Source organism: Anas acuta, chromosome 4, assembly GCF_963932015.1.
Source record: "Anas acuta chromosome 4, bAnaAcu1.1, whole genome shotgun sequence".
In the NCBI taxonomy this organism is placed as follows: Eukaryota; Metazoa; Chordata; class Aves; order Anseriformes; family Anatidae; genus Anas; species Anas acuta.
Window position 1 is genome coordinate 48,677,788 of NC_088982.1, and position 16,330 is coordinate 48,694,117.

At 38.2% G+C, this 16,330-nt stretch overlaps 1 protein-coding gene across 4 annotated transcripts in view; it reads right to left on the minus strand.

Annotated features, from left to right (window-relative positions):
* Positions 1-16,330, minus strand: part of MARCHF1 (membrane associated ring-CH-type finger 1) — a 296,342-nt gene that overhangs the window by 233,618 nt on the left and 46,394 nt on the right. For all 4 annotated transcript variants that reach the window (XM_068681133.1, XM_068681124.1, XM_068681126.1 and 1 more), the window contains one exon: positions 7,794-7,848. The gene's annotated coding sequence lies outside the window, so the exon portion shown is untranslated. The remainder of the gene's footprint in view (positions 1-7,793; positions 7,849-16,330) is intronic.

Below are 16,330 nucleotides of genomic sequence, written 5' to 3' on the forward strand. Positions count from 1 at the left end.
TGAGATTCAAATTGACTTACAAGTGCAACATCAGTTTGCAAAGCAATTACCAATTTTAAGTCAGGATCTGCAGGCTTGATCCATGAAATGAAAGACAGCAACAGCACCACTCTCCTGTTCAATTATAAGTAACTTAATGATTTGAGCCTTTGCCAAGCCCTTAGGATGTGGTTACACTGCCAGTTCAAGCCTATGTAAGAGGCTGCCACCAAAAGAGGGGACTCTTCCTTTCCTTCAGCTACTTTCAAGCCTCCGGGCGTCAGCATTAATGAATAGACAGACGATGCGGTAAGCAAGACCAGCTTATCCACCAGGCTGTCCAGAGATCTGCATATCTGAGAAAATCCAATCCCTCTCCGCTCCCCTTCCAGCTGTCACCAGTCCTTGGCGCTCAGACCATAGCAGGACAAGCTCACCCGCAAGCAGTAGCTCAGCACATGGGTTGGGAGAAGAGAAAACAGAAGGAAAGTCTTCAGCAGAAATGTGGTCACACTAGCTCAAGCCAGCTGTGAAACACACAAGTGGAAGCCATTAAGCCATGGCCAAAGACTGATATTATTGAGTGCAGTGCTTTCCTTTCCTTCTGCTGACAGATCTTCATTCACTAAGTCAAAACCAGCTGTCTTGGTGTACTGTACCTGTACTTTGCAGTGGAACAGCTCAAAACAAGGAGGAGCAAGTCAGTTCTTCCTTGAAGCTGATCACTGCTTGGCTGTGATGTGTTAATTGTGTTATAGCAATTGTTAAAATGTGATAATTACATTTCCATTGTAATTACTTTTGCACTGATGATTTCTTGCTTTCAGGATAAAATAGATGTTTCATTTGCTCATGTTAAAATCAACATTAGAATCTGAGTAAAAAGTAACCACGGTGCAACAATGCTAGAAATAAGTATCTCCAAGACTGCATAAAAGGTTTTCATTAGAATAATAAATAAATAAAACACAGAAGCCAGCCACTTATTTCTGCTTTACTGAACTGCTTCCATAGTCTGTTTGCTCTGCTGCAAGATCTTTAAAACACAATTTCATGCGTATTCAGAATAAGAAGCAAGTAATAGAAGGCAGAAAAGTAGAGCTTTTCAGATCACAAAGGTGAGTGTCCAGATACAACATGAAAATGACAGAAATTGCTTGCCTTGTTCTTCTCCCTCCTCTGTGTAAAAAAAAAAAAAAAAAAAATCAACCGAATTAAGAGACGTCCTGTCATGCTATACATTTGTGCTATATATTCAACAACAGCAATTCATACTTCCCATTGCCTGAACTAAACAAGCTAAAAAGCAGCATCATAACTCGTTTCTCACTTTGACCTTGATACTCGTCATTAATGAGACGGTTTTACTTTGACAAATTATGCAAGTGACCTCCTCACGTACATGACCACCATAGCACCATGCACCTGAATGATTTGTGTCTCTTCGCCATGTTCCTTGAAATAGTGATCTCTGCACAAAGTATTTTTAAGGTGAAGTATTAATTTATCATCCTTCTCTTAAATTAACCCTCTGTATTTTATATCCAATTACACACCCATTTCATCCTAACATTAACTCCTTCCTTCATCTTAGAACAGCAGGATGTTGATGCACACAATACTGATACACTGGGTTGTTAATAGCACCTGGTTTTATTAACTTTTTATAACCCAGACATTCAGTTTTCCTCATTCTGCAATCGTCTGCTGACAGCCAAAATGCAAAAACTTTGTTTTGCTGTAAATTAAAGCACTTCAAACTGAGGACTAGGGGATATCTGGCTTTAAGGAAATACTTGCCACATACTGCAGTGCAAGTTCTATTCTAAAGAGAAGTGGGTCACTTTTTTACACTACTACCAAATCTGTGTCATATTTGGCTTGCTGAAGTATCCTTAATAATTAGAAGAGCATTTCAATAAAAAGATACACAGATACAGTATGAGGATTGATGTACCATCAAGAGACAGCACACAAATCTGAACACGTGAGGATATGTAGCAGCAAAACTCAGTGCCGGTAATTTAGAACCACAAGCAGGAAATATTACGTCTTCTGCCAACCCTCCTCCTCTTTCATCCTTATAATATCATGCCTACAAGTGCTGTGCTTCAAGTTACCTCTCATACAATTTTAATTCAGACCTACATATCTTCATGTTCTACACATGATGATGAGACAATGTTACACTGGCTCCCAGTAGCAAGTGTTTTATATAGTTATTACTCCCATTTAAGAGAGCATGTGAATAGTTATTACTCACATTTAAGAGAGCATGGTACCTCCTCACCCTTCAGGCTTTTCCAGGTCTCTGCTCATAACAGAACTAGCATTACAAATGTTTTGCTAAGCGTTTTCTACTCTGAAATTTTACTATGGGATTGCATATGTAATAGTGTTTTGGTAGTCAGTATGCCTATTCAAGGTAACCATGAACAAAGCAGTGTTTTAACAAAATAAAAACAGTGAACATCAGGGCAGAAAGACAATAAAAGCTGTCTGCCTACCAAAAGCACCAAAACAAAGCAACAGAGTAAAAATAAGAGATTGGGCAAAACACCACTATGAGATAAAAACATTTTCATTTAGAGGCCATTTTGGTACCTCCATTATTTTTTATCTTGTGATCTTTTACTCCAAGTTACCTACAGCTCCTGTGCTGTATTTCCTTCTCAAAGACATTCCTAATTCAAACACGGAAAGAAAATTAACAGATTTTGCAAAACTGAAAGAAATAGTTACAATAATCCAGAATTAATATCCTGTTCCTGAGTACCATAGAGTGTCAAAGGTGTGGTCTGTTGTACATATTCTCTAGCTGCTTAACAGTAGCCTACTACAGCAGCTGTATTAGATCAATACGTATTATTGAAGTAGAACAAGCATTTTTGGTCACAATAAAATAGTGCATTTTTACAACCATATTCTATTAAAAATCTCATCGACAATTGGGTTTTTTGTTTGGTTGTTTTTTGTGTGCACGTGTGCTTTTTCTCTTAAAACAATAAATTAATGGCTCTACGGGACCCTTCATAGCTCTTTATAGGCTGGCATTATGCTAGAAATGCTGAATGCTTGCATACCCAAATTACATCTGCAATTGCTACAGCTACATTGTTCTCTCAAGCACTCACATTGTCAGGATTAATTCTGTTGGGGTACTCCAGCTTCCCATTCATTCAGGCACAGAACTGCAACATCTAAGTCTGGCCCACTGAACTTTATTTGATTTGGAATTACTGCCCTGTGCACAGACCAGCAAACCATTTCTGGTACAGTTCACTTAGCTGGTTTCTAGTTTTCACATTTGCACTTAAGTTGAAGTGCATAGCCCCTGAAGTGGACATTTTAACTACACTGGCAGCAGGCCGTTCTTGTTTAAACTGTTAAGTGCTGCTATTGCATTTCCAGTTTCTGGCATCTTCTTGTACTTTCTCTCCTGGTTTGAATACTTGAAGAGCCACATGAACTGGCTGGTCTCTTGTCCTGCTTTTCATTATGATAAATTGGAATTGCTGGGTTCTCGTTAGATTTGTTTCCTTAACTAACAGGGGTCTTTCTAGCAACAGAAACCCCTCCAGTCTTTCTTGTATATACATCTGTTGTTGATGAGATGACTTCTTTAATACGTCCCCTTATGCCTTGTTCTTCCTAAGAAAGTAATAATTGAAACTTAAAAACTATAATCCAGAATTCATATATCTGGTTTGCTAATATCTCCAAAATTGAGAGAGAGAACAGGAATCACTTCTTGTTCCACACTACTGCAGCCATTTAAATAAAATTATTAAAATATTGCATTAATCAGTGATGGCTCTGAATACACAACTGTTAACAGAAATCAAGTTTGAGGTAGCTTGTAATTCCAGGAGTATGTGTGTGAGCATGAGTGCGCACGTATGTGCACACGTGTACAAAGTGCACAGGCTCTTTTCCAAGCACAACAAAATTATTAAAAATAACTGAGATTCAATGCTTAATTAAAAATGTACAGCATCCATCTTTACCTTCTGATGAAAATTTAGTCAAGCCTGACAACACAAAGCTACATAAAGTGGAAAGCCCTGCTGAAGCTTGCAGGATACGAAGAGAAAGGAAAGGTCAGTCAATAACTCATTTAGATATGTTACAATGTGTATCTTCCTTTCCATTAACGTCTAAAGATCAGTTTTCCTCCCACACCTGACTCAACAAAACTCATCCACTGTTTAGGAAGTGGGAGACAATCATTTTCAAAATACAACAAAACAAGTCTATACTAACAATTTACCTGAAGAGTCAGCCCGACACACATGTATTGCTTGATGGCAGCAGCATCGCTCACAAGTAACTCTAGGAGACTGCATGCGCACGTGCTAAAGAACAAACACAATGATCTTGCCTCGTACATCAAAGCAAAAGCCCTAAGTGAGTCAAACTAGTTATTAAAACAGAAGAAATGTGTTTGTCTTTTTCACAGAATGAACCAATAGCTATTTCACAAAGCCCAAAGAAGACATCTGTGGCTTTGGGTATCACACTTTCCTCACAGGCATAATTATCTTCTAAAATACATTACCTAGTTAAATACAGAGCAGCTTTTACTGCTCAATTTTACTGGAGTACAGATTAAAAATTGCTTATTTAGGGGTTGCTTCTAACACTCCTAATGTCTCCATACTTGTTACTGTCCTGTATTGTAAATTTTCAGGACTGAGTTAGTAATTAATCAGTGTCATTTGAATTAGTTAACACACTTTCCTGATCCCTTGTAGCCTTCCTTCTCCCCATTGTCCCGAGAACAAAGCAAGACCTTGGAATGGTTGTGTACCCAGGAGAATCCTTTGCTTTTGATGTCCCCCAAATACTTAGTGAATTATTAAGATTTAGTTAAGTGATCAGACAAAAAAGCCCATCCCTGGTTTCAGATTTAATTATATGCATACACACAGCTCTTCTAAGTAAACATCACCTAATGAGATTCCAGGTTTTAAAAAAAAGCAGTGAGTGTTCTGCCTCACCCCCAGTTGGCCACTACAAATTCATATTATTTCAATACCATAATAACAGTCCAACCAAAGAAGTCAAAACACTTAGAAGAAAATAGTACTCAGTATCTAGCTTTGCAAACTTATACAGCCCATAACCACCACATTTATTTTTTTATTATTATTATTTTGAAATAGAACCAATCCTCACACCATTTTCTCTTTACAACTCCCCATGCAAAACAGGCAGCCTCATTAGCAGACAGAAGTTATCCCGTGGCACATGGTATTCTGGCAGTGGTGAACATATTTAGTGCTTGACAGGTAGGCAAAAGTTTGTAGCTGGAAAGGATGAACAGAGCCACTTTCTAGTATGGGTACTGTGTTTTACTCTTTCAGAGGTGTTTCTAGTATTTATAGATCAAAGGCTGGGAGACTGTCATGGTTAAGGACAACAGCAGGCAGTGTTCAATGAAATGAAGAGAATGTGGGCACGGTCTCCCATTCTTCACTTCTTTGGTCTACGATGTCTGAATTTTATTGAGGACCACTGAGAGGATGTTGAGTTTGTCAGATACTTGAATCAGGTTACATTCAGGTTTTTGAAAGCTATAGAAAATATCCTCAGCCAGATGTTTCAGTATCTGATTCTGTAGCTTGTTCACTAAGGCATTTTTACTGTGATTGTTGTAATGTTATCAGTATTCTTGGGAATACCATTTCAGTTTAGTAATTTGTGCAAAGAACACCAGAAATTACTCATTGAATATAATTTATTCCAATAACCCGAAGTGACTAAAGGATGTTGTTATTGCTTTTGGTTAAACATTCTCTTCTACTTTTCCCTTCCTTCTCCAAATAAACAAATTATTGGAATAAACTGAGATCTTTTAATTTATTTACTTGCCATGGGACAGATGACTTCCTATGGAATCCACATCCCAAAGAGCTGTTGAGATAAATGACATGGCAAGTATCATTCACAGCAGGTGGCAGAAAGGGTGATGTAACAGCAAAGCTGTTTCCTATTATGCAATCTTGCAGGAAAGAGCCCTAACTTTCACATTTTCTAGGAATTAGGGCCCAGACAGAAAGACGTGGTTTTTAATGGGATCCAAAGTTGTACTCAATTTTAAGTTTTACAGTTTTTCTTAATGCACTAATGATACTTCAGAAAGTCATTAAAAGACACATTTTAGGAAGTAACAGCAATCAAAGTCAGAACTCAAAAGACACAGATACATAATTTATGCTAGCTTCTTGGAAATAGAAATTCTTGTTTTTCAAGTTGATTCAAAGGAACTAGCAACTAGCACACATTGTTTGTTTTTTTCTTAATGTTGCAGTATGTGGAGATCCAGTTCAAATGACATTGCTGCCCAGTATGAAGTTAAAACTTGACAAAAAAAACTTCTTCCTAAAGAGTTTACAGTGACTAAAATTATACATTTGTAACTTCAGTAGGGATTGTTTACATGTACTCTTGAACATGCTAAACTAAACCTGTGCTTAACATAACATTAAACTTCAGAGCTGCCAAGCCACCACCCATGTGTGTAGGGTGATTTCCTATCTTGCTTCATGCAAATGTACAGGGGAACAGAAAGTTAATTGTTCTCTGCCATCAAGTTACTTCCACGTAGGTAATGCTGTCCATCCGGTCAAGCAGATGTAATTATCTTAATGGGAAATCAAATTTAATTATAGTTGCTGAGGTGTATACCCCAATGATTTCTTTTGATTCAAAATACAGTAGAAATTGCTTATGCCCATTGCTCCATCTACTTTCCATAAGAACTACTAATGTGCCATGTTAGTTCTACCTGTAAAATATATATACACACACACACCTCCAATCCAGTATCATGTACAAGCATTACTCAGCCTTTCCTATTTCTCTCACATCAAGATATATTTGCCTCACAAAGAAGTAACAACAGTGTTCACTGCCTCAGTTTTAGAGAAAAGACACAGCTACCAGCTTTATCCACTGTGCAAGTCTGTAGAACCGTCACTTGAAAGAAAGGCTAATATTTTTGTTCTCAGGATCTTTGATAACATTTACTGGAAGCATTACATGACTCAACCTGATCCAATTAGAAAATCTTTTTCCAAGTATGTTAATGGCATTTAACAGCACACATAGGCCAAACTGCACAATGCAAGTCAATGCAAGATCTTCAGGAGTTGCTTCATAAATTGAATTTCATTAAGCAGAACCCTTTTATTTTCCTCAGAGCTAAGCAGTAGGGTTCCAGATCCACCACCCCACTGCCTGAGAGGCAATAATTTAAGTTTTCTTTGAAGGAGAAACTTCTTGACAATACTGCACTTTGTTTGATACATAAAGCAAAGCTCCATCTTGGAATATCAAAAAGGAGCTACTGAAATTACGTGGAGAAAATAACATCACCGATACCATCATGGCACAACAGATAGACAGCTAATGGCTGAAGTAAATTTTTCTGTAGAAAAAGGCCACATAGATCCAACCCTGAAAATGTTATAATAATGTAATGAATTAAAGCATTCTTCTTCCACTGGGCTAGCAGATCTTTCAAGGTTTGTTTTGTATGTCATAGCACATGCTGTTTTAAGTATTTGCAGCCACTTTTCTGCCTATCCACGTGCTTAATGCATCTTGAGAAACAAACATTAATTACTTAAATGCTTGTTGATTTTGTGAAAGTACAATTGTATTAGTTTGTGTGGCAACTGATATGCACAGATACAGATTTTGAAAAACCGTCTCATGTTGCCAGCTGCATTTATTTTGTTTTGATTGCCAGCATGTTTGACAATATGGTTAGCACTTGAAAGAGGCACTTCACATGCTAATAGACATACCATACAGTTCTCATCTCCTGGAAGTCTTATATTTCTTTTCCAACAATGGAAGTACCTGAAAGGTGGAAAGACAACAGATGTAAATCTACAAAGCAACAAAGCTCAATTTTATTGTAAATAACTAACAGCCCCTGTTTCCAGCTGGAGATTTTAGTGTGCTTTTCACATCGTACCACTCCCATGCTCACTGAACCCATCACCTCCTACCAGCTTTTATGGAGGAAATTAGTCTTCTAACAGACCCCTTATTAATATTACAATTTAAAAAAGAGTGGGAGTCTCCTACATTAATTAAAAACTGTTGTAAACTGTGCAGGAACTTTTCAGTTGAATGAAATTCCAATATTAAAACATTTTCTTGTATATATTTACCTTGTGTAGCATCTTATACCACAGTAGTCCTTTTGTAGAAAACTCAACAACTATCCAGAACAATGCACACAGACATTAAGAAAAAAAAATGCCAAGAATTACGTACATATTATTTTTAGTCACCCCATTTGCCTTGTCTCAGATTTCATGACAACTAAAGACAAACATAAAACTGTGCGACATGTGTCCAGCAAAGGCTGATAAGAATACATTTCCAAGCACAACAACACAGCACATAATAGTTCTAGAAAGTGACAGTTTCTTGTCCAGATACTATTCAGAGAAAGAACTTAAGCTGCAGAGATCAAACTTTTTTTTTTTTTTTTTCTCTCTCCATTTACTGAATGCAAATGTAGAAAAAAGTAAGTACCTGGTAAGTACTCTCTAAATAAGTACATGAGGTCTTGAAATTTTCAGTTCTGTATCAATAGACTACACTTTGAAAGGATGAGCCTTCTGGGAGTACTATATCTAGGAACTGTATTTGAAGAGAAGAAAGTAGATGGAACCCTTTTGCACCATGCAAGGTCTTCTCTTGCAGGATAACCCCTCTGCTTGCCCAGTTTTTAAAGTGCCTTTGACCTTACTTGTTGATTCTTTTTGGCTTCCTTTTACAGGGATATGACAAGTAGATGACAGCAATCAAGGCCAGAATAAGAGAAAGCTCTAGTGGACTCCTGGTCCGGCAAAGAACATAAACAGGACTCCTGTCTTTGTCGGACAAACACTGCTCATTATTTACACTGTTGTGGGGTAAGAACAAAGAACCCAGCAATGGCTGCCATATATTTTCATAATGATAGAAATTTGCAAACATTTGCAAGTAGCATTCTTGTGTCTTTCCTCCTTCCTGTATGGACATAATAGAAGACAAAATCTTAAGACTAATTTTTCCTTGCCATTACAGGGGAAAAAAAACATTCCACATCAGAAAAAAAAAGACAAAACATGGTTAAAAAAGGAAGAAAAGAGAAAACCAGAATGCCAATAATGAAATGCTTCCTGATTTCACAGGCCTATCAAAAATGGAACAGAGTTTTAGCGTTTGATCCAGAACCAACAAAACAATCAGGCTCTATCACTTGTTCCAAGGTCTTACACTTTGATTCTGCAGCATTGAGCCCTTCTGGGCTTCAGATGCTGTCTCTTTAAAACTAGTACATTAAGTCCTTCACTAGAAAAGGTTACAGTTTACTTAGAATATAGGGCAGACAAGTGACTCATACTCTTAATTCAAACTCATTCCATTTTGAGATTGCATAAATCAAGCCAAAATTTTAGGCATTCTTTCAGAGTATGGAAAGCTCAGGTGTCAAAGCCAGGACTTCCATTTGAAAATTTGCCATTATAACTTCGAACTTAGGAAAGTAAAATTTTGAAATTATACAAAATCTTAATAGATGTCTCAGTGGAAAAGTCTAAGTGGAAAAGTCTGTAGCAAAAGAAAATATAGGTCCTGCTTTCTCCTTATCTGACTGGAAGCCTGAAGATAAACTGTTAAAGATTCTAAACTGTTAAAAGCTTAAGCTTATTTTTCCCTATGTCAGCATCAATCAAAACCAAAGTCAAGTGAAACAGCATTTACCTATTTCTCAATTAGTACAGCATTCATCTACTTTTCATGCAACAACAGATTTTATCCATTTTAAAATTTACTACAATATATAAAATATACGTTATATGTTATTATATATATACACACACAATATAGAATTGCTGTAATCAGGGGCAAGGCACAAACCCCAGGCAATCTTTTGCATTTAGGTTATTTCCCTACTCATTATTTCTGTTTAAAGAGGTGACCAGTATCAGCACTCAGGCATGAGAGTCACTTGCTGTCTAGATGATAGGGGCAGGACAAAGTATTTTGAGTAGGGAGATTTCTTGATACCTTAAGACCTTAGAACTTAAAAAGGCAAGCATTTATGGAGACGGACACATCAGGGTTTAAGTGGCATGAGAACAAGAGAAGAGTAGTTCCAGAGTTCAATCTATATTTTACTGTGTCCTTTTTACCAAACTTTGCTATTAATTCATTTACATTCCTCTATGCTTCAAGTTGCCTTCAAGCTGCACAATAAAGAAAAAAGATTAATGTCAGCAGTGGCAGTTAATTTCATGTTTCATTTGAAAAATATACGGCTGATTTCTTAGCATATAAGCATTACACAACAGTCTATATCCAGTCCTCAATTAGTATATTGCTTTGTGGGCATGGTAGAAACTGTGCCTTGCCCCATTATGGAATAAAGTATCAAAATAAATGATTTATCACTAGTTTACACCTAAATTTAAGAGATGTTCATTCACTTATAACACTTTTTAAGTTTTAAAAAGTTCATGATGTACTGTAATGCAGCAGCTACAGTAACACGTTGGAACATGGTCCTTTTAAGCTCAGCGAGTGATCTTCAACTAAATTCTTGTTAGGAAGTTATAGAAAAACTTCTCTAAATGACTACAGAATAATCTGTCTTTAAAGATTTACTCCCCACCCCCATGATTATCATGAATTAGCAATTGGTCTTATTACAGACTACCAAAGTACACATATTCTTGTTACATATGTAAAGCCTACTTCTGCTATACAATCATATGCTGTTGCTATTTATATCTGACCAAGGGTTGACTTTTGATCTTCAACTAACACATAACATGCCCAGGACTGGGGCCTCCACTATTTAAATCAACTAGTGCTAATAGTCTGCAGCTATTTCAAAGGCTAGTGACACATTTCAAGTACCTTCTTATTCTGAAAATCAGTGTTTGGTTGTGCACTTGATCAGACTGGGATGGAGCTAACTTCCTTCATCGCAGCCCACGCAGTGCAGTGATTGATGGCTAAAACAGTGTTGGTAACACACCTAACTCTTGGCTACTGCTAACCAGAGCAGTGCACAGCAAGAAGACTTTTTCCCACCCTGCTCCCAAGCAAGCAAGTAGGCTGAGGTTGAAAGGGGACACAGCTGGGATGGCTGACTTGAATTGACAACATCGTGCTCTACAATAAAAACTGGGGTGGAGGGAGAAGGGGGCACAGGGTTGGGCTTCCAAGGGGGCTGTTGCTCAGAGCCTGTCTGGGAAGCAGTGTGCTTGTGGGAGGCAGTGAGTGATTGCCTTTGCATCACTTATGTTGTTTTTCCCCCTCTTTCCTTCACTTATTAAACTGTCTTTATTTCAACCCACAGGATTTCTTGGGTTTGCTCTTCCAATTCTCTCCTCCCATTCTGCTGGGGTGGGGGGATTGAGTGAGCAGCTGTGTGGGTGGGTTAACTGCTGGTCAGGGTCAACCCACAACAGTTTTAAATGCATTTTTGCCAGAAATTAGGAATTTTAATGTCAAAATCATGGCCAATTCCCAAGTCTGCTCAGAAAGAAAGAAAACTCAGAAAGAAAGAAGACGAATTCCTATGTTTGTTATGTATATTTGCTTATGGATCAGGGGGAAAACTTATCTTCTTCCAACCAATTTATATTTAAATAAAACTACCTTAAGAAATATGAGCTAGAGCAGCCCCCTGAGATGACTAATTGCTAAGATAAATTAATTCTTTCATGAGCGAAGTGATAAAGCGATAAGTTTTCTCTGTTTATTACCATCCATTTCTAGCATCAGTTTGAACACTGGCTTCAAAGCAAATGGATGATTTTCATTAGAATGTCTTCCCTTTAACATACTATAAATTCTGTTAATAGTATGGGAGATTTTCTGTTTCATCACAAAACATCTTTTTTCTTTTGTACAAAACCAGTGAATGGAAAACAGTTGTTTTTAAAAATATAAGAACTGGTCAAAATCAGATTCCAATCCCAGACTAAACTGTTTGTCGTTTCTTATCATGCATTTTAATTTTGAACTACTAATGTTAACTATCTTATTGTTGCTAATTTCTTCCTCTACTTTCTAACTGAATTGTTAATAACCTACAATATTAAAAATTTGCTGTGCCTACATTTTGTCAAAAACAAAATTGTGATACAGTAAGAAGCAGTAATATTAAAAAGAAACAGCAGACATTCATTAAGTACTTCATTACAAAATTATCAAGGGTATTTCAGGCTATGGAGTGTCTGAGCTGGTGAATCTGTTTCATGAATCTTGAACTCTTTTAATTTCTGGTTGCACTACCCATTGTTTTTCGACCAGATTTCTTCATTTACAAGAAAGGATCCTTTTTGAAATTAGCCAAATTTATTTATCATTATTATTATTATTTAACATTGAAGCCATTCACCTTGAAAACATGAGGTTTGGGTGATGGGATATGCAGCAGTCCCATTGTGAACAGTGGAGCACAGCAGCTCAAATAGCCCAGCACAGCCTCAGTCACAGACCTACTAAAGTTCAGCTGGAGAAGCTCTAGAAAACAGCTGTACTCACTGACACACCTTACGTGCTGCAGACACCGTTCACTTTTCCAAATGCTACCTAGTAGCTGGGCCTGACTAAACCAGAGCTTTACACACCATGGTTACAAAAAGCTAGGCGGCAAGTCTAAAACAAGAAGTCAACTTGGATGCCAAAAAGTCATGCCATGCATTGAGTAGAAAGACCAGTGTTTTAAATACTCCACATGAATTTCCTATTTTTAAAATAAGTAGGTCAATTAACCATGGATATTATGCTGTTTTTCTTCCATTGAAGAAAAACAAGAAAGAAATCTGCTAATCTACTCTAAATAGGCATCTTTCTATATTTTTCAAGTGGAGCATACACCATCCATTAAATAGGCTCAAAAATAATCAACAATTAAAATTACCATCACATTAAAGCCAGTTTTTCAAAATGCAGTACAATGCAATTGCTTCTGAACAATAATCTTCCAAAAAATATTTGCTCTCTTGTTAGTTTGAAGCTTTTTTGTCACATCCTTTGTTGCGAGTATAAAAAATAAAACCTACAGGAGCCAACTCCTTGTTGCTTTGAGTGTATTTGCACAAATAGACGAGAGCAAAGGGAAGAACTTAAGATACTCGATCTGTAAATTAAAATATACATAACTCAAGGCCACATCTTGAAAAAGGTGATCCTCTCTTGGACTTTTAAAAACAAGACAGATAAGAAGCATGGAAATTGATAAAGATTATATTAACTCAATTACAGAGATAGCTACTGCCTTTTCACTCATCCATGCAATTACCATACTATGATTGTTTTCTGGGAAATGACTTAAAATATCCCATGTTACATTAAAGAAAAACTCCCAGTACTTAAATATCTGAATTAAATCTTATCAATACAGAAAGCTTTGTTGCTGGTCAAAGGATCACAATGCTTTTCCTATGAAGGAAACTTCCCGTCCCCATTACAGTCCAATCTTCTACTGCATCTTGATATAGTGTGGAACACAGGAGGGACAAGAAATCATTTCATTTGCACCACAAGATTTTGCAGGTTCTCTATTCTAAGTAACTCTTGCTTAGTGTGGTTTCAATCCATTATCTGTAATGCAAATGACTTGCAACTTAAGAGTAGAGGGAAACTGTACAAAACCTCCCAACATGTGAGAAATTAGCAAGTGTTACTTTGCTGTTCTATATGCAGCACAGAGTCAAATTTACATTCCTAATTTTTTACTTCAATATAAAAAGCTTTCTCACGCTATTTGCAAGGAAGAAAGAGAAAAACAGAGACACCTTGTATTCACTTTGAACTATATATTACTTTAAATCATTTTCTGAAGAAACAAGCTGGGGAAAACCTGCATGATCTATTCAACATAGATGTTCACTATATTAGTGAACAAGTATGTGAGCAAAAGTATCTTGGGAGGAGCATAACCTTCACAGATTTTGAACATTTGTTACAAAATTGTCAATTCTTGTTTATAAGGCTATGTAACAATATATCTGTATCTATGTAACTATGTATCTGTACAATACTTTAAATGTAATTCACCAGAAAGGATTTCTGGTGCATTTACAGAAAAAATGATAATCTACCAACATCTGGAAAAAATGCTCACAGAATGAGATAGTAATCAGGAATGTCCAGCACAGTCTCAAAAAGTAGGGTGTTAGTCAACACAATCCAAATTTGATTTTTCGTCTATGTACAGAAAATGACCTGTCTCTTCTACTCTACAAAAAAATACTTTTCCAGTTTCTAAAAGTCATTGCTATAATGAAGTTACACTTATACATGTATATTCCATTCCAGCACTTTTCATTCATCAAGAACTTACTCTGCCACTGTATATAAAATGCAATTGAACAAAGCCACTGAAAAAGTGGGCGTGACAACCATGCAAACTAGTTCACAAAAAAAAACAACACATGAACAGACAAAATGAGCTGTATTGTATCCTGACTATAAAACCTATGAGATGTATGAAAATACAATCAGCCACTGCATATAGCTATTTCATTTTGTGATGTACACCTGACTGCACACTATTTTTAGCCATCAACAGACAGCTACAGGACATGACATTGAAGGTGCCGGCCTACAAAGGAAGAGCCATTAATTTTCTCAAATGAGAATGTTTTCCTCAATAAATTGCAATATTATTATTATTTGTGTTTCAAGAATAGTAAATTTTATGTTTCTTCTAGAGCCACCAGTGTTTCTGGATATAAGTTTGTCTTGGACAGTTCCATAATAACTTGTCAATCAGATAAATAAATAAATAAATAAATGCCCGTTACATTTAAGGACACAACCTAGACCTCACAGAATCACAGAACTGTCTAGGTTGGAAGATACCTCAAGATCATCAAGTCCAACCTCTGACCTAACACTAACAAGTCCTCCACTAAACCATATCACTAAGTTCAACATCTAAACATCTTTTAAAGACCTCCAGGGATGTTGACTCCACCACTTCCCTGGGCAGCCCATTCCAATGCCTCACAACCCTCTCAGTAAAGAAGTTCTTCCTAATATCCAACCAAAAACACCCCTGGCACAACTTTAGGACATTCCCCCTTGTCCTGTCACCAGGCATGTGGGAGAACAGACCAACCCCCACCTCACTACAGTCTCCTTTAATGTGCTTATAAAGAGCGATAAGGTTGCCCCTGAGCCTCCTTTTCTCCAGGCTGAACAAATCCAGCTCCCTCAGCCACTGCGATGTCAAGCAGGGACCTGTCTCCATTCCTCCTCAGCTCCTAGGTCCCCTGCCTCTGCCCGACAGCAACAGGGCAGGGGGTCCACCCCCATTTGGGGTGTCTCACCCCGGGGCCTGTCCTTCAGGCCGCACAGGGAGTTGCTGCGCAAGTCTATCTCCTGCTCACACTCCCTGATATCCCTCAACCTCTCGACTTCCTCCTTGAGTCCTGCCACAAGGCGGACCAGGTCATCCACCTGCTGGCCCCTCACGCACACAGTCTCTTTGCCCCCTGCAGGTGGTAGCAACAGGCTCAGGCACTCCCTGCACCCGGAGACCTGAACTGCCGCAGTTTTGAGCAGGCAGTCGGTCTGGGTGTGTACAGACTTCCTGGAGAGCACACTGTGCCTGGTGTACACCATTGCAGCTGAGCTAGCGGTAGACCGCCGTTAGGGAGGTGTTTGTATGGGCAGGGGGGAGCGCTCTGCCCTTCCTGCTCGCCCTGCCTGCGCGAACTGACGCGCCACGCCCTAACTGCCCGTCCTGGTCGCCGTGCTCCCTAGGGGCAGCTTTTGAACGGCCGGGCAGGGGGCGCTGCTGGCTCCGCCTACGCCTCGTTCACTCGAGGGCCTGCCGGGTCCTGGCGGCTCCATCGAGTGGGCTCGGTGCCGGAAAAATCAGCCCTGCCTGTCTGAGCCCCCGCTCCGCTGCAGAACGCGTCTGCCCCGGAGCCGATCACCTCAGCAAGTGGCTGTGGGATTCCAGGCAGCCACCGTTTTCTGTGCCTTCCAGACAAGAAAAGAACATGCTATTAGATGGAAAGACAAACATGTAAAGATGATAGGAGTTTTCTTTCATTACTCCAGACTTTGTTTGTTTTTACAAAAATAAACAGGAGGCAGAAAAATACCCTTAAAACTAATGAAGCACCAGAATAACTAGTGGAAGAGTTCCCCATGCTTCCCAATTGGCTGCTACAAAATACAAAAATCTAACAAACCAAAAAAAAATAAAAGAGGAATCCAATCTTAGTCTAGCTTCTGGACTCTGGAATATTGTAAGAGCTGATAACAGTCATGGAGAACAGTAGCTGGAAAGTGGAAAACAGCATCCTTG